Source organism: Pipistrellus kuhlii, unplaced genomic scaffold, assembly GCF_014108245.1.
Source record: "Pipistrellus kuhlii isolate mPipKuh1 unplaced genomic scaffold, mPipKuh1.p scaffold_m20_p_7, whole genome shotgun sequence".
Taxonomy (NCBI): Eukaryota; Metazoa; Chordata; class Mammalia; order Chiroptera; family Vespertilionidae; genus Pipistrellus; species Pipistrellus kuhlii.
In genome coordinates this window covers 67161867-67180838 of record NW_023425573.1, presented here as the reverse complement: position 1 = coordinate 67180838, position 18972 = coordinate 67161867, and the positions used below count along the sequence as shown (strand labels likewise).

At 37.9% G+C, this 18972-nt stretch overlaps 1 protein-coding gene across 14 annotated transcripts in view; it reads left to right on the top strand.

Moving 5' to 3' along the window:
• Positions 1-18972, top strand: part of R3HDM1 (R3H domain containing 1) — a 168176-nt gene that overhangs the window by 46027 nt on the left and 103177 nt on the right. Inside the window, exon 1 of one of the 14 annotated variants that reach the window (XM_036420860.2) lies at positions 1565-1706. The exons of 12 other annotated variants lie outside the window; for them this stretch is intronic. The gene's annotated coding sequence lies outside the window, so the exon portion shown is untranslated. Of the gene's footprint in view, positions 1-1564; positions 1707-18972 lie in introns of those variants that run through there. One more of the 14 variants, XM_045575672.1, reaches the window with a different exon arrangement.

Below are 18972 nucleotides of genomic sequence, written 5' to 3'. Positions count from 1 at the left end.
CTTCATTATTCTGCATTTTAGTTTATCCATCTGCTTCATAATAAGAGCTCTTATTATGGTTTTAAGAAAAGCTACCTTGAATCTATATTTCTCATAAATAACCAAGACTTTGAGGAAAAAAAAATCATTATACCCTTTGATAAAAGTTGAACCATTTCTGAAAAAGTCAAGGTTTTGGATATTCGTTTTTGAGGTGCTCAGACTGGTACTTGATTTTTACCTCTTGCAAGTAAGTATATGGAGACCAAAAGGTACATGGCATTATAAAGGATTTTACATGGGAAAAAATAGGTCTTTGGGGAAACTTCAATGTGAAACCTCTCAGACAAGAATCATTAATACTAGTTGTGTTACTCCCTTTGTGTTTGAATAGTCAGGGAAGGTTTTGTGGATTTATATCTATTAACTGAAATCTACTTATAGGGTTGAAATAGAGCCTATTTTGAAATAGCAATGTCATTTTCCAGTTATAAAGTCAGCGTCTGTCTTTGCTGTTTGCTAAGCTATTATAGTACATAGAGCACTGCTGATCTGTAGAGTTATATAAACTGCAAGACTTAAACTTTTAGTGGCAAAGAAAAGTAGTATGGTTTGGTTAGTGGCATTTATTTTTTCTTAGGGTAGTACAGGTAGTATATGAGCCTTGTCTGATAGGATCCTTATACAACATTCCTATAGTTTATAGAAAGAGGGACCTTTGTTTCATGAAATGGGAAACACAGCATGTGCTTTACCTAAGCTATCACAGAAATCAATTAGAATTTTTTTAAAAAGCCACATCTGCCTATTCAGTTTTCTGTCCATTAGACACGGTTTGTTTTTTCTTCATTTTATTTTGTCCTCATAGTTATTGAACATTGAGTTTTTAAAAATTTAGTTTCATTTGATTCCTTTTCTTGTAAGTTCACCACTTGATATATATCAGACAAGCATGTGAAACAAGCCGAATTGTCCTCTGATCACAGTTCTATTGCTGTCTCCATCTGTTGGTATAAAGAAGTAATGCTCCTGGCAGAATAAGTATGCTCGTTTTAGCAAAAACAAATTAAGAAACAAGGAATTATTCTCTTTATGCATTTTCTTTCTTTGTGACAATTAAGTCAGTTTGAAAATACAAAACTATCATGTTATGTCAGCTTTTGTAGACAGATGGTCTTTGATTTTTTTTTTTTTTTAGAACTTTATGTTAGTGATATTAAAGTGTCAGAGTTCTTAAAAATCTGATATGTTAATTATGCCTAGATTCTATACATCTTGTTCCTCAGGGAATTGGAGGAAAATATTCTTTCAACTTTTTTCATCAGTGTGGGGTCAAGCATAATATACAACAAATTTTTAATAGTGAGAAATCTCAAAAATCCTGACAGTCTTTGCACATTCACAGTTTCATGGGCTTTTGCCTCACTGCTTCTGAATTGCTGATGAAGAGCTCAATATAGCTTCTGCTGCATTTCAGATATTCTGGGTAGTGACTGGCTAGAGTGTTACTGACATCACAACATACAGCTGTTGACTTTCTATTGTCTCTGAGTCCGCGGCAAGTGCTCTCGCAGTGCTCTCCCAATGCTCTCCCAATGCCTGACTAATCAGCCCGCTCTGTGTGTGGTGAGCTCTGGAAGAGCAATGCAGAACATCAGTTTACAGATACTATGGAAAATACATTTTCTTTCACTCTGTATGAGGAAGCAAATACCAATACAATGAAGGTATGTGACTCTTAATTCCTTTGACAAATGTGTGCAAAAGGTAACCAAATATATGAGGTTATTTATGTTCACGTAGTACCATAATTATTACTAGGCACATGTGTGGGGTAAAATCTTTGCCATGTCCAAGGTTTTTGTTTATTTTTGCAATGATGTATTTGTTTAGGTTGATAGAATGAGGAATAGGAACCAATTCTAAGCTGTAGTACAAGTTTCTTCTCCCCTACCCCCAAATTTGTGACACTCCTTGTACCTTATTGACAGAATGGTTTAAATGTGTGCTCATTTGTATTTGTGTATAGCAGAACAAATTGTCGGTTGGAAAAATGACTTCGCTTTCAGGTTCATCTTAAAATAGACATGGTGTATGTCTTTTTCAATCTTAAAATTTTCATTGTGGAACAAATACAGTGTGGATGAGAGCCTTCTTGTGGGAATTAAGAAACTAAGAGCCTCATCTTTTGAGATTAATGTTAATTTTCTTACCCTTAGGGCTGGGGTAGAATAATTTTTAAAGTGCTATAACAGCAAAACCTAGATCTGTCATTACTATATTTAGCATAATCAAATACCGCATTGCAAGAGATCAAATACTAGTCAACTGTGATTTTTTCTAGAACTAACTGATTTCTAATCATATTGTCTGAAAAATTTGACATTTATTTTGATATTTTGTGATTTTTCAGACTGGAAGTTCACCATTTAAGTGATACTGAATAACTATGTCCATTAATGTGTAACTGATGTGTTTGAAAGGATTTTAAAAGTTCTGCTTGCCTTTTACCAAAATTTTTAACAGTGTTCAAAATTGCTGTGGTATTTTCAGTCTTTCCTTTCCCCAAATGAAACAGTTATTCTGAGCTTGAAAAATAGCTCTTCTTTTTTTATAGAGGAGATAAAAGGAAAATAACTAAATAGGCATTTCATCAGTGCTGAATATTATTACTCTTCCTTTTATTTTTTTCTTATTTGAAACTGTAATTTAGGATCATGAAAATATTAATAGCTATTATTAAAATTAGTCTTTTATCAGATACATTATTTCAACCTAATACCAAGAGCATTTCATCATCATTTCTTTTATAAGCTTTGGGTATTCTTTTATATTTTATGTTGAGAACTACAAAAAGAAAAAAGATAATAAAATAGTACACACTTTGCATTCTTACCTACAACTGGTTTTATTTATCCTTTGTCACATTTCACTTTTTTATTTTTTGTAACCTTTTTCATTTTTTTCTTTAGGTTTTGCTAGTGTTTCTCTGTGCATTTTCCCCACCCATCTCTTTCTCTCTCTCTCTCTCTCTCTCTCTCTCTCTCTCTCTCTCTCTCTCCCCTCCCCTCCCCTCCCCTCCTTTTCCCTCTCCCTCCCCCTCTCTCCTGCAGGATGTTTGCCTCTCCCTCTGCCTATCTTCTCTCCCTCTCTTTCTCTGGTCTGTCTGTGTCTGTCTTTCTGTCTCTCTCTCTTGCTTCCTCTTCATTTCTTAGTCCATCTTTCCCTCTCCCTCTCTGTCTCTCCATCCCTTCTTTCTTCCCCTCTCTCTCCTTTTATTTTTCTGTGCCTCTCTTTCTTCCTACCTAACTGTCCCTATTTTGTGTCTCTGTTTCCCTGACTGCTTGCTATTCTTTCTGTCAGTCTTTATGCCTCCATCCATCCTTCTCATGGCATTTTGCTCCCTTTTCTACCCTACCTCCACTGTCCAAGCTTTACTAACATACACTCTCCAAATTCTCATAGTCATACAGATTTTCAGTTTTCATTGGAACCAAATCTGCACTTTAAGTTTTTTCGTTCATAGCAGTTACTGAATGCATTTTAATTTATGTTAAATTCTGCACTTTATAATTAAATTTATTTTGAATAGATTTTACTCTTTGCTTAATTTCTTTAATTTTTGAAAATGTGTTTCAGGCCTTATAAGTTTGAAATGATCATATGTTGAAATCATCATTTAAAATGTTTTGTCTTCCAAAGATACACACTTTAGATTGTTAAAATGAATTAGTTTCCTCTTCAGTGATTTTTCTATTAACTTATTAGGTTGTTTTGGTTTTGTTTTAGCAATTTGACTTTATATGTACCATTCTGTATTTATATGTACCATTCTGTATTTTCCAAATGTGTTGTAGTGGATATGTTTGGATATTTTCCATAAATTTTTAAATTTTTATTTTTAAATAATTGTAAATTCAAAGAAAGTAGCAAAAAATAGTCCAGTGAGTCCGTTGTCTGTTTTTAAAGATTTTTAATATTTTAAAAATGTTTTCCTCAATATTTTATATATCTCATATCTCAGTATTTAAATATGAAGAACAAAAAGCACTTACCTATTTATATAATCACAAACCTAGCAATTGTCATCATATTGTTTTTATTTTATTTTGTAAAGCAGATTAATAAAGCCATTTTATGAAGGCATAGTATATCTTAATAGCACTGTGGGTTTATGATAACTGGCATAGAGCTATCAGGGAAGAAAATTATGTTTATTGTTAAATTATATATGTGTAAGAAGCAAAGAAAGATGTGTAATATGAAAATCTAACTCCCTCCTCTGAAATTATGTAGCACTTATTCTTTTGATGCTTGTATAGTTATCTACTATATAATTAAGCTCCTCATTGTGTGGGGCATGGAGCATGGAAATAGAACCAAAGTATTATTATCTCTTAAACTTCTTGTTCCACCTCCGTAGCTGCCTGACACTCATTCTGATTTATATATGATATCAGTAGTCTTAGTACAATGAGTTTTATTTTTTTCAAACTAAATTCCATAGATGTACTTTAGATACCCGGGGAAAGCCGGAAGCGCAGTTATTTCTCATCCCAGCCCGAGCTTCTCACTTGACTAGAGCAAGTTAGTGTAAAAATAAAGTGTTATCCTTCAGTATCTGCAGGGGAGTCGTTCCAGGACCCACCTCAAATACCAAAATACAAGGATGCTCAAATCCCTTTAATAAAATGGTGAGTTCTCTCATATACTTTAAATCATCTCTCCATTACTAATACATAATACAACATAAATGCTATATAAATACAATAGTTTTATTTTGTACTGAAGCCTGGTGCACAAAATTTGTGCGTGGTGGCATCCCTCAGCCCAGCCTGAACCCTCTCCAATCTGGGATCCCTCTCACAATCCAGGAATGCAGGCTCCTAACCACTCACCTGCCTGATTACTTCTAACCACTCTGCCTGCCAGACTAATAGCCCCCTAACCACTCCCTTGCCAGCCAGATTGATACCTAATTGCTCCCCTGCTGGCATGATTGTCCCCAACTGCCCTCCCTGCCAACCAGATTGCCTCCAACTGCTCTCCCCTCATGGCCTGATTGCCCCCAGCTGCCTTCCCCTGCTGGGCTGAGAGGACTGGGGACTCTGGCTGGATGAGGCAGGGCTGAGGGGACTGGGGGACTCTTGGCTGGATGAAGCACACAGCACCTGCCACCCCCCAGTGGGTTGAGGGGACTAGGGGACTCTGGCTGGATGAGGTGGGCTGAGGATACTGGGGAACTGAGGCTGGATGAGGCAGGGCTGAGGCGACTGGGGGATTGAGGCTAGATGAGGCTGGATGCTGGGTGAGGTGGGGCTGAAGGGACTAGGGAACTCTGGCTGGATGAGGTGGGCCTGAAGGGACTGGGGGACTCCGGCTAGATGAGGTAGGGCTGAGGGGATTGGGCACCGCCATCTTGTGGCTGTGAGCACTACTATCTGTGGCTGTGAGCAGTGCTATCTTGTGAGGGCATAGTAGTCAATTAGCAAATTCCCTCTTTATTGGCTGTGTGTGCTGCCATTTTGTGAAGGTGTGATGGCAATTAGCATATCCCCTCTTCATTAGATAGGATTATTAGGAAGTAATGACAATTCAAAAAAATCTCTACATACCGATGCAATCATTGTAGGACTAAATACATAGTCCAGTCAGCAAAAATATAACTTAAAAAACAAAATTTCAATCTTTGGTTTGTTGAATTCACAGATGCAGAACTCATGGATACAGAGGGCCAGCTGTACATGTGTAAACATATACACACATATAAGGTTCTTGATTCTCCTTACATTATTCCAAGTTAACAACCCTAATTTTATGTAATATATAGTATATAAAATATAAACAAGAGCTGCTAACTAGAATTCACATAAAAGAGTCTGAAGAACCAAGAAACTCCTACTAAATTTTCTGTGAGCATACTCAAGTATAGATGCTACATTTACTCATTCTACTATGTCAGTTTGACATCTTTCCACTTTTCCTTTATTTTCAGTGGTTAGAAGAATATATAATTTCCTCCTTCAACAGCAAGTACTTCCACAAAAATGATGTGAAGTTTTTTTCAAGTAGTTGTAAACATACACAATTACTGATTATCACACACAACTAGAGGCCTGGTGCATGAATTCTTGCACACTGAAAGGAAATGAATTAGAAGAAATATTTTAATTTTGCTATTCGCCCTTTCTCTACAATAGAAGTGTCTATGACAGTGACAGATAGAAACAAACTCATGCAAATGGCACCAGCAAGACTTTATATATATATAAAGTCTTGCTGGTGCCAAGAGCTTTGGCGCCAAGGGCCAGCTGTACATGTGTAAACATATACACACATATAGGGTTCTTGATTCTCCTTATATTAATCCAAGTTAACAACCCTAATTTTATGTAATACAATATATAGTATATAAAATATAAACAAGAGCTGCTAACTAGATATATAGAGATATAGATATAGATATAGATAAACTTGCTTAATTAGACCTGCTTTCTGATTTAGCTAAGCTTTTTCCAGCCCAGTGAAGCACCCCAACTTCTCTTTCAGATAATTGTCAGCAGCACAGCAGTGAATATCAACATGAAGCAGGTTATTGTTGTAGATCACACAGGGAGAACAAAGGGTAAAATATTTAACTGCAGCAGTGTTTGACTATATTCTGCACAGTGAGAAAACCTGAAGTCATTTTCAAGGTCCACCATTTGTTACTTCTTTTCAGTTGGGTCAAGTTTCTAAACTTTCTAAATCTCCATTTTCCAGCTAATGAAAAGAAAATAGGATAACACCAAGTCTCTTATCTAAGTTTTGTGAGGATCAAATGAGATGAGGCACAGGAAAATGCTTCACAGACATTTGGTGAAATGTTTGCACCTGGCTATAAAGCAAGTCGTGTTCCTGAGCTGATAAAACTGCAAGGAAGCTAGTTGTCAATAGAGAGAGGAATTCAGGCATTGCTATGTGATGTCATTACATTTCCAGGCTGTGCTGTGCTGTGCTGTGGGCCACATTTTGAGCCATGGTACCTCAGCAATGTAAGCTGCCATTTGGTGGGCTGTTGCTCCAGGGTGGTGGCGGGGCCTTATGTCCCACTTGGGGGAAGCCAAGTGTTGCTTTGAGGGTGCCAAGTCTGCGGTGCATTTCTCTGTAAATGGCCAGTGTGTGTCACAGCAGCTCCCGCGTTGAACTTCTGTCCCCGTTGGTCAGTGCACGTCATAGCGACCGGTCGGTCGGACACTTTTCTATGTATAGATATGAGATTACCAGAAATGGCAGTACACAGTACTTCCAAAGTGCTAACTGAACCACAACTTCTTTTAATAAGTGAAAAATGACCCAAAACCGGTTTGGCTCAGTAGATAGAGCATTGACCTGTGGACTGAGAGGTCCCAGGTTCAATTCCGATCAAGGGCATGTTCCTTGGTTGCAGGCACATCCTCAGTAGTGGGTGTGCAAGAGGCAGCTGATCGATGTTTCTAGCTTTTTATCCCTCTCTCTTCCTCTCTGTAAAAACTCAATAAAATATATATTTTTTTAAAAACAAAAACGAATTGCAACAAAAGTTAAAGACTATATGCCCGCATAGTTTCATTGAGCTCCAATGAAACAATTGTAAAGAAAACCAAAGAAATGTATTAAGTACTAACCACTAAAACAATTTGATGTGATGGACATAGCTAGGAAGTAATGAAAGAAAGCCATTTGAAATGTATTTGAATCTGAATTTATTTTGTGCAAGGAATAGGATTTTACAATTATTCAATAATTAAATTGGACAGAATATTAGAGAAATTCTGTTAACTCTATGAATGCAGTGTATCATGTAAATTTCTAGAGATCCTGAGGTTCTCAGTGGAGCTCACTCATTCTTAGCAGTAGTATCTTCCAACTATAAAAGTGTTTGCACACATCCGTTTATAGAGTATGAATTGAAGGTATGTGATGGCAATTGAAAGACACCTATTCTACCTCAAAGTTGTTTTTAAACTATTTTTACTAACCATGAAATGCCCTCTGACTGAAAAAAGAAATAAAACATTTTGGAGCCAGTTTTCCTGAACATAATCCCTAGGTGCTTTCTTAAAAGAGGAGTGTGATCCTTTGTTAAAAAGGAAGTAGTTTACAATTTAAGAAGTGAAGGGTGGTACATTAGTAGTCCTAAAACAGAATGTCTATCAATTGTAACCTAAATTAAAATGCTATTAAGGGAATAGATTTTTGTCATAGAAGAAAATGGTCATGTTATACCTAATGATTCAAATGCTAAAGAATATAAAGTTTCACATGTTGATGAAACATATTAAGTCATTCAAGTACCTGCGGGTGGTTAGATAAATGTGGCCAGAGTCCAGCATGACTTCTACTAAGAGTCTTTGATGACAGAGCTTAATACTTCCAAGAGTTTTCCTTGTGATCCTGTGACAACAATGAAATACTGGTCATGGGTGAAAATACACAGAGCTAAATTAGTTATATTAGTAGTACAACGGGGAAAAAATCAAGTGAAATATAATAGAATTTAAGGAAACACCAGAGCAGAATCTAACTAAAAAAGATGTAATGATTGAAGGTTTCTTATAAAATGGCCTAGCACTTGCCACCGTTTATGTTAAGCATATGCATCCTCATTATCGATATTAGAAATGACGGAATAAGAAAAGTGGGATTATGCTCATGAGTATGTTCATTTTTATTCATGAACTATAAACTACAGATATCATGCTATGAACCTAGCACAAAATACATTAGTAAAGAATGTAATGTATTTTGTTAAGTGAAATAAGTCAGTCAAGAAAGACAGATACTTATTTTCACTTATATGGAATCTAAATAACAAAATAAACAAATTGAAATAGGCTCATAGACACTGATTGGTGGTTTCCAAAGGGGTTGGGGCTGGTACACTTGGTGAAAGAGGTGAAGGGATTAAGAAGTACACATTGATAGTTACAAAATAGTCATGGCAATGTAATGTACAGCAAAGGTAATATAGTCAATAAACTATAATAATAAAAGGGTAATATGCTAATTAGACCAGATGTCCTTCCTAAGGAAGCTGAGGCCAGAGGAGGGAAGCCAGTGCCGGCAGCCGGGGGAAGGAAGGCCTACTCTTGCATGAATTTTTGTGCATTGGGCCTCTAGTATTGTAATAATTATGTATGGTACCAGGTGGGTACTGGAAATATTTGGGGGAACACTTTGTAAAGTATATGATTATCTAACCATTGAACTTATAGAACTAAAAAAGTTCTAGACTTATGACTACTGTTTTATTATAAACTAGAGACCCAGTTCACGAAAGTTCTGCACTGCTAGGGTTCCTAGCCACTGCCTGCCAGAGCCTCCCTCCCTCTTCCCAGCTGCCAGCTGCAGCCTCCCTTCCTTCCCCCAGCTGGCATCACCCTTTCTCTGGTCAAACTCCTGACTAACTCCCAGTCGGGGGGACAATGTTCATACTATACTTTTATTATATAGGATGATACAAATCAGATAAGTCAAAAGGACAGACATATAGGGCAAGGTCTGGGAGGGTCTCCAATGCAAAGCTTTCCTTGTCCTCTCCCTGTGGAGTTAGGTTGTGTTACCCTCTTAGTATGATGATATGTGACAATATGCAGATATTGCTGTCCAGGGAAGCTCACCTAAGCTTCAGCATTCCAAGTTTTAGTTGCGGTTTCATTAGATAGGTATGATTGGCCATGCAGTTGAACCCAGTCCTCAGCCCTACATCCCTTCCCAGAGGCCATACTGATATCACATGGCTAACGCCCCAACTTTCTAATACCACAGTTAGAGTACCTATTATGGAAGGGCCCACCATGAGCCACCTCAGTAGCATAAACTTGTCATGCCCACTATCAATAAAGATTCACAAATTTCAAAGAAAGTTCAAAGTAGGTTTGGAACAAAAATCTATATTCTTACTTCTTACATGTCAATTAAGTTCTCTCACATCCTCGTTATCTGTGCCTGGTTTCCCGGAATCTGAACCTTTGAATGTTCTTTATTTCCCAAAGCATGGTCAGATGGTAAGACCATCCTTTTTTTCTTCCATATAGTCCTTAAAAGATATTTTATTATGTGCCAAAAGATCTTATATTACAACCAGATTTATTTTAATCTTGCATTTAACACTTACCATATTTTTCGGACCATAAGACACTCCGGACCATAAGACGCACCAGTTTTTAGAGAAGGGAAATGAAGAAAAAAAAGATTCTGAAACAAATAGTGTCCTAAAATATTTTATGTGCATTAAAACCCAACATCACAGTCATAAACACATGTAATCAACCCTGTAAAGTAAACAGCAGCATTTAGAACCATTTTAGAGCCGGGCAAGCACTCAGAGACCACACAGAGCCGGGCAAGTAAAATAACTTTTTTTTTTAAGTATATGTGTAGGCTATATTTGGACCATAAGACACAGGGACTTTTTCCCCCCACTTCTGGGGGGGAAAAAGTGCGTCTTTTGGTCCGAAAAATACGGTACATATGGAGCTCCCAGTATAATTTGAGTCTATGATAGGTTTAGAATTAAAGCAAAATGCATTTACCCTTTCTAGCACTGTTTTAGGAGGTACATAATTAATAAAGCCTTCAGGTTTAGAATTATATTAATGGCCCTAACTTCATTGCATTTTCTCTTGCCATAATCTGCCATTATCTGAATACCTTCAGAATATCACTAAGTTATCCCACAATTCTCCAAGGTCTCTCCTGTGAAATTATGAACAGCCCTTTCATGCTCTTCCAGTTTCATTGTTCTTTGGCCAACTGCCATTTTTGCTAGTGTGTGCCATAAATTTGCTCATATCTTTGCCAAAGGTTTTATCTTCTATTGCTACAACAGAATTAGTCTTCAGGGAATCATATTGACTAGAATCTTTTGTACTGAACTTGATTGCTTAAACACCATGAGCTATGTGCTTTCCACTTCTTCCCTGCTTTGGTTCTCTAATGAAAATACTTTCTTTAGCTTCTACTTTGGCTCAGACTAGGTCCCTGCAACAAAAAGATAAATGTAGAGTTCTTTTAGTACACTAGCATTCCTAATTTCTAACTTTTTACATTTTGATTTGGTGTTATTAGGCTTTTTAAGCACTATACCACACAGAGATGTAAAGTTAGATCTGGAAATGTCTGTGAATGAACATTCAGCCTGTTCTAAGGCCAAGTAGTACCTGAGCTGTCTCATTTAAATTACTCCCATTACACTGACTTCAGTTAAAGTATTGCAGAAACCTCCAGTTTGTAGTCTACAGACTTCTCCCCCAAAGGACTTCACGTAAACAGTCCTGTATGTTGATAACCTTAACAAGCCAGCCTCCCCTCAGAGACTCACTCCAGTGTTTATCCTCACCCACTGTTCTCTCCAAATCCCACAGCCACACCAACTGCCACACTTCTAACAGAAGTATTCTGGGTAAAATCCTACATAATAAAAGGGTAATGTGCAAATAGACCAAACAGCAGAATAACTGAAACCAATCAAAGCGTAATATGCTAACGATATGCTAAGGTTGCTCAACTGCTTGCTATGATGTGCACTGACCACCCGGGGGCAGATGGTCCAACCGGTAGGTTAGCTTGCTGCTGGGGTCCAGCTGATAGGGACTGAGCGAAATGGGCCGGACATGCCCTAGAGCCCTCCCTCGGTCTCTCCTCAGCCCTACCATGCACCAGGAGGGTCCCTCAGCCTGGCCTGCACATTCTTGCAATCCAGACCCCTCGGGATATGTCAGAGAGCCGGTTTTAGCCGGATCCGCAGGCCACTGTCCTTGGGTGGGTGCCAAATGCAGGACTCATGGCTGGTGAGTGCTGCTCTGGCAGCATGAGCTTCTCCTGATCGGGACTGATTGGGCGCGAGCCCGCAGCAAGCTCAGTGATGCCGGGATGAGCAGAGGCAGCAGGTAGGAGCTGCGGGCAGCATTGGACTGCGGGTTTTAGCCCAATCCCTGCAGGCCACCCAGACGTACCCCACCTGTGTACAAATTCATGCACCAAGCCTCTAGTAAAATATAAAGAGTTGGTGAAATGTGAATTTCCTCCATTTCCTGCCACATTGCATTCAATTTCCTGAGGACAATAAACATTTTAACAGAATATCCTTCCACTTCTGCCTATGTCTCAAACATTTTCTCATTTCTTCCCACCTCAGATATTCCTTCCTCCCTCAGATATTCCTTCTCACCCTTATCCATTATACTCTTAAACCTCCAGCCTATCTTCCTCCTTTCTCTACTGGCTTGTTCTCTTTGGCCTATATACTTTCTATCCTGACAGACTTTTCCCAACTTTGCATCTCTTGCTGTCCTTGTTCCTAAATTTAGTAGACCTTTTTGGTCCTCCACCTCCCAACTCGTCTCTCAACGGTTTGGTGTTCCATTTGGATTCTAACCCATGAAACTTTTCTTACTCGGTGATCCCAGGCAACTTCATCTATGTTGATAAGTCAAAGCTACCATCAATACAGTTATTCTACCCAAAGAATGGCATCAGCTCTCCTCTTTAGCTCCAAGTCATCCTATCCCCTGTTAGATTTCTCTAACTGAATGTCCAGAAGGCACAATAAATTATTGCGTACAAAACTGAGATTGTTCTGCATCAAATCTTCTTTTGTCTTTTCAGCTATTTCTTATGTTAATGAGTATCAAGCTCCACCTACACCTTCATTGTGTCCTGTCATAATTATTCCTGCTATCACCGCCCTAACCTTGCTGCTGACCACCCCTGGTTCTAGTTAGCTTTTCCTCCAATTAGTTACTTTCTGTTATATTAACCTCTTCGTTTCAAGTAGTGGCTTAAATAGCAAGAGCTCTGGAGCCAGATTACCTGAATTCAAATCTTAACTCTGCCACTTAACAATCTATTCTTATAATCTTGGGCAAGCTGCTTAATCTTTACCTACCTTAGTTTCCTCGTTTATAAAATGGGTATAAGAGCACCTACCTGATAGGGTTATTATTTGGATTAAATTAATCAATACAGTGAAAACATAGGGAATAGTGCTTTGTGAATAAGTAACTACTTAAGAGTTTGCTATTAATATTGGTTTTAAAGTACATATCATAATCAGTAATTATCTTATTTATTTGTCTGCATAGAATGTAAGCACATCAGTATTGGGATCCTGTCTGTTTCACTGCTATGTTCTTAGCACTTAGAGCAGTGCTTAACACATTTGGCTCAGTGGATCGAGTGTCCCAGGTTTGATTCCGGTCAAGGGCATGTACCTTGGTTGTGGGCACATCCCCAGTACATGGTGTGCAAGAGGCAGCTGATAGATGTTTCTCTCTCATCGATGTTTCTAACTTTCTATCCCTCTCTCTTCCTCTCTGTAAAAAAATCAATAAAATATATTATTTTTTTATAAAAGCACATAGTTTCTAATAAAAAGATTAGAATGAATGAAATCTATCTTTTTGTGTTTTGTTTTGTTCTACCTGATAGAACAGAGTTTATCTATGCTGAAGCTAACATAATTCTCCATGGTTTCTTAAAATAGTTCCCTATTATTTGGGTTTTCACATCCCTCATGAGTGCAAGAACTAAACTTCTAATCTTAGCCAAAACCGGTTTGTCTCAGTAGTAGAGCGTCGGTTTGCAGACTGAAAGGTCCCAGGTTCGATTCCGGCCAAGGGCATGTACATTGGTTGCTGGCACATCCCCGGAAGCGGGTGTGCAAGAGGCAGCTGGTCGATGATTCTCTCTCATCGATGTTTCTGACTATCTCTCTCTCTTCCTCTGTGAAAAAATCAATAAAATATATATATTTTTAAAAATGCTTTAAATAAAGCATGAACAGTTTTCCTTGCCTTTCACTAGAGTTCCTTTGACCAATTGGTCATGTCATTATAATCTTAGAAGATAACATGTTGGTCTTATGCAGATGGTTTATTTTATAAAAGTACTTAATTGAGAAGATGTACAGCATTGTGTCCATCTAATGAAATGACATACCAGTAGTCATAAGAGAAAGACAATGTAGTGTTTTTGCCAAATTATATTCAAATAACTTTGTATTTTTTAATTAAAGATTCTCTATAAATCCAAATTGCCTTGTTGGTACATACGAAATGTGATATAGCATTGTAAGTAAGAGCCTGGAGTGGAGTACCTGTCTGTCCTGTTTATGTCCTGATTCCCACACTTACTAGCTGTGCAACCTTGGATAAATCACTTAACTTCTCTCTGCCTTGGATTTCCTAATTTATAAAACAAGGGTAATAAATACGGTCTACTTTTAGAATTGTTGGCTTTAAGTGAATTCCTTATGAAAAATATTACAGCAGTTTCCGAAGCCGGTTTGGCTCAGTGGTGGAGCGTCGGTCCCTCCCAACTATCCTCCCCTATTGACCTGATCGCCCACAACTGCCATCTTTTGGCAGCCATCTTTGACCACATGGAGGTGGCTAGCTTATGTGTTGGAGTGATGGTCAATTTGCATATTACCTCTTTACTATATATTGTAGTATTAAGGTGGTACATTAATTTTTTTTTTAAGTTTTTTATTGATTTCAGACAGGAAGGCAGAGGGAAAGACAGAAACATCAATGATGAGAATTATAAACTGGCTGCGCCCCACATGCCCCACAATCCAGGCATGCCCAACCGGGAATCAAACCCAGGACCCTTGAGTCTGCAAGTCAATGTTCTATCCACTGAGCCAAACTGGCTACAGCTAAGGTAGTACATTTAATTGACACCTGAATGTTGTACTAAACATAGGATGTGCCATGTCTATTTTGTGGCTGTTTCTATTTGATACCACACAGCCTTAAATAACCTCAAAAACATAGTTTTTGTGCCAAGATGAAAAGTTTTTTATTTAGTGGGTGCAAAAAGTTGGACTATTTTTTTTTACTTGAAGGTTTGGAGTGGGAAAATATTTTATTAAAACACTAATATTTAGGAGAAAAATGCAAAGTTTGTGTGAATGTTAAAATGTTGAAATGAGAACCCCTTGGGTTTGTGCTCTTAGACAAGCATCCTCTTCATACATACACACATTTACACAAACTTACAGTGTTCATTCTCCTCTATTGATCTTTGTAAGGTATATACATTAAAAAAAAGAAGAAGAAAAAAAAGAAAACTTATGCAAAGCCACTGTGCACCCATGGTGGGCCTCCTACCAACCTGCAGGGTGCAGCCAGAACAAAGTCAGCCTCAGCCATCTGCTGGCCTAGGGTGATTCTGATTGGGAGAATGCTAACATTTTTTGAGTGCACAGTCTCTGATAGAGGCTCCAATGGGCACGTAAACCTTTCTGTCTTCCCAACAAAATTATGAGCTAAATATTCTTTTTCCCATTTTATATGCCATAAGATTATAGCTCAGACAAGTTAAATAATTTATCAAAGTCTTAACTTGCAAAACTAGGATTTAAACTCAGGTCTAATGCTAGTGTATTTGATCTTTTATATCCTTCTCTCCTTCCAGGCAATAACTAATCATTTTGTTTCAGTCATTCATTGAGTTCGTTGTCAACTAATATGACATATTAGCAAGTATTTGGTCATATGTATATTGTTTATACAACTTTGGATATAGCATTTGACCTCTGAATGTTAACAACTTGGGTGGTAAACTATTGTATAAGATTGGACTAGGTCATCGGTTGCCTAGGTCGTTGGACATAGGTCATCCATGGACCACTAGTAGTTTGTGAGGTCCAAAAGGTTGGTGACCACTAGACTAGGTGGTCTCTAAGGCGCCTTGGGGTTCCTTAAGACCTTGGGGTCCTAAGATTTTTCTGATCCTGTTAGAATTTTGAAGGCTCACCTTTTCGCATTGTATTTCTTCCTCATTACCTCTTGCAGTTATTGCCTTAGCTTGTGCATTATTCATTTCTTAAATGGATCACTTTTATTTTATTTTATTTTTATATATATATATATATATATATATATATATTTTTTTTTTTTATTATTTTTTTTTTAAAGAGAGGAAGAGAGAGGGACAGAGAGTTAGAAACATCGATGAGAGAGAATCATCGATCAGCTGCCTCTTGCACACCTCCTACTGGGGATGTGCCTGCAACCAAGGTACATGCCCTTGACCAGAATCGAACCTGGGACCTTCCAGTCTGCAGGCCGACGCTCTATCCACTGAGTCAAACCGGTTTTGGCTGGATCACTTTTTAAAAAACTGGTTTTTTTAGAATTTCAAATTTGAAGGATTCTTAGTAAGTCACTTTACAAAGAACAAAAAAAATTGTTTGTTAGCAAATGATGCCATCTTGTTTCTACCATTTAATGAGAGAAACAGTTAAAATGAGGAAAATTTTATTTTTTTATTGTTTGTTTTTGGTTGTCAACCCATCACAAAATGTCCACAGGCTTTGTCTAAAAGTAAATGACAAAGATTTATTCAAGGATCTTGAGATTTGCAAATCAGAAAAATTACCAGGTAACAAACACCTAGAGTGTTCTGAAGAAAACAAAACTTGAGAGTTCTTATAGTACATTCTTGAGAAGAAACAGTCCTGCTACAATCATAGAATCTGGATTGGTCTGAGATGATAATCTTGAGATGTCTGGTGGTCTGGATAATGGATGTCAGGTGGCCTGAACACATGAACATTCTTTCTCCTAAGTTTTTAAGGATTGGCTATAGAGTGTGTGTGTGTGTGATCTCCAGGCATTAATACACTACTGAAAGTAAAAAGTTTAAGTTTGTAGGCTACTTAAAGCAAAAATAGAATCATTTTCTCATACTTTAGCCTAATTGATATCATTCTATTAGCAGCTTGACTATATAGTGACTGCATTTTATCTTTTCTCATGGTGGAAATTAAAAAAAATAAATAAACACCTAGTCATTTAATTTAGTGGTCCAGTAACCTTGCACAAGTTGACATTGCTACGTTTAAAAATGGCATTGTCCGTTTAAAAATAATTTTTACATTTGCTTATGATACCTCCTTTTCTATTACCCTTACTCAACAAAATTGTTAAAGGAGGATGGGAGAGCTAGACAGGATTTTTAGAATTGTTTATTTGCTATGATATCTTCACTTGCACCAAAAAATATAAAATGAAACTGACTTTAAAAGCACATGTCAGTGGACATTTGTTGCATAGGGTAGCATACCAACTGCAAGGAATGGCATTTCACAGACAAGCTAAATTGTCATTCAAGAGCAAGGCTTCTGGCTTCAAGTTCAAGATGGTGGAGTAGGAAGATCCTCAGCTCCTCTCATTGACACCAAAAGAAAACTATATGTAGAACTGAGAATGACCTAAAGACTAGTAGGACAGGCTTTCCACAGCTATGGGTATGAAGAAAAAGCCACATTGAGATGGGTAGAGACTTAAGTCTAGTCACCCACCTATGCCCCACTCTCCATATAGGTGACTCACAAGTGGGAGGGATGTCAAAACCACAGAGGTCCCCCATGAAGAGCAAAGGGTCCAAGTCCAAGCATGAGGGACTTGCTCCAGGAAGAGGAGTCAACATTAACATCTGGCTTTGAAAACCAGAGAGCCAAAGGGCTGTAGGAAACCATGGTTGTGCTCTTTCTGAGTCTCAGAACAGAGGCAGCAATTTATAGAGCACCTAGGTCATACATGAAGGTGATACAGTGACTATATAAGATATGTATAGGACGGACAGGTACATGTTGGAATTTTCTCCTGATTCAAGTGCTAAAGGGGTTATTTTTCCTTTTTCTTTACTCCATTCTACCTAGTTGGTCCGATGTTGACATGCACCATTTCTGACACTCCATTAATCTTGCTAACACTGTTCACCGTACCCTAGCTTTTTTCTGAGGACTCACCCAGGCTAACTCCCCACTAAAGCAGCTCCTGCCGTGCCACGTTCAATGGGCAGTCTCAGTTGGCACCACACACGTATCAGTGTGTCTACAAGAATTAAGACTTGGCATCATAGCCAGCCACACTGAAGGCCTGCTTTAATTACTAGTGAGCCAACCATAGTTGTGGCCAGGACTCACAGCCAGATGTGCCAGGAACCAGCATCACTTGCCAGTGTGTCTATAGAAGTTGTGGCCCAACCACAAAAGAGGACCACACTAGTTCACCCAGGGGAACACCTCTGGAGCACTTGACTTTGGTGACAAGGGAAGATTCCACCACTGGGCCCCATAGAACACCTTCTAAATTAGGCCACTTTTCAAGACCAGGAGATGTAGCTGACCTCTACCTAATATTGTACATGGAAAAAAGAGGGAAAATGAGGAGAGAAAAGAATGTGTTCCAAACAAAAGAAAAAGAGATAAAACCCCAGAAGAAAAACAACTAAATGAAACAGAGGTAAACTGTCCACTAAAGATTTCAAAGTAATATTTATAAAGATGCTTATCAAACTTTGAACAGTGATAAACTGTTGAATCTATCATAACTGAAAAATATAACAACTAAAACGAAAAGTACATGGGAGGGAATCAACAGCAGATCAGATGATGCAGAAGAATGGATCAGCAATCATGAAGACAGGATAATAGAAGTCAAGCAATTGGATGATCAAAAAGAAAAAGAATTAAAAATTATGAGGATTTTTTAAAAATGAGAATAGCATAAGGGATCTCTGGGATAACATCAAGCATACTAACATTCAAATCATTTGAGTTGCAGAAGAGAAAAAGGGACAAAAAAAAACCTATTTAAAGAAATAATGGCTGAAAACTTCCCTAACCTGATGAAGTAAATGGCATCCAAGTCTAGGAAGCAGAGAGTCTCAAACAAGATTAACCAAAGAGACCCACACCAAGATACATTACATTACATTTAAAATTGGTAGAAGTTAAAGGGAGAGCATCTTTAAAACAGCGATAGAAAACTAATATACACAGGAATGCTGTAAGATTATCAGCAAATTTTTCATCAAGAAATTTTGCAGGCCAGAAAGGAATGGCATAATATAGTCAACATGATGAAGGGGGAAAATCTACAACCAAGACTATTCTACACAGCAAGGTTATCAATTCAGAATTGAGACATCAAGATTTTCTCAAAAAAGCAAAAG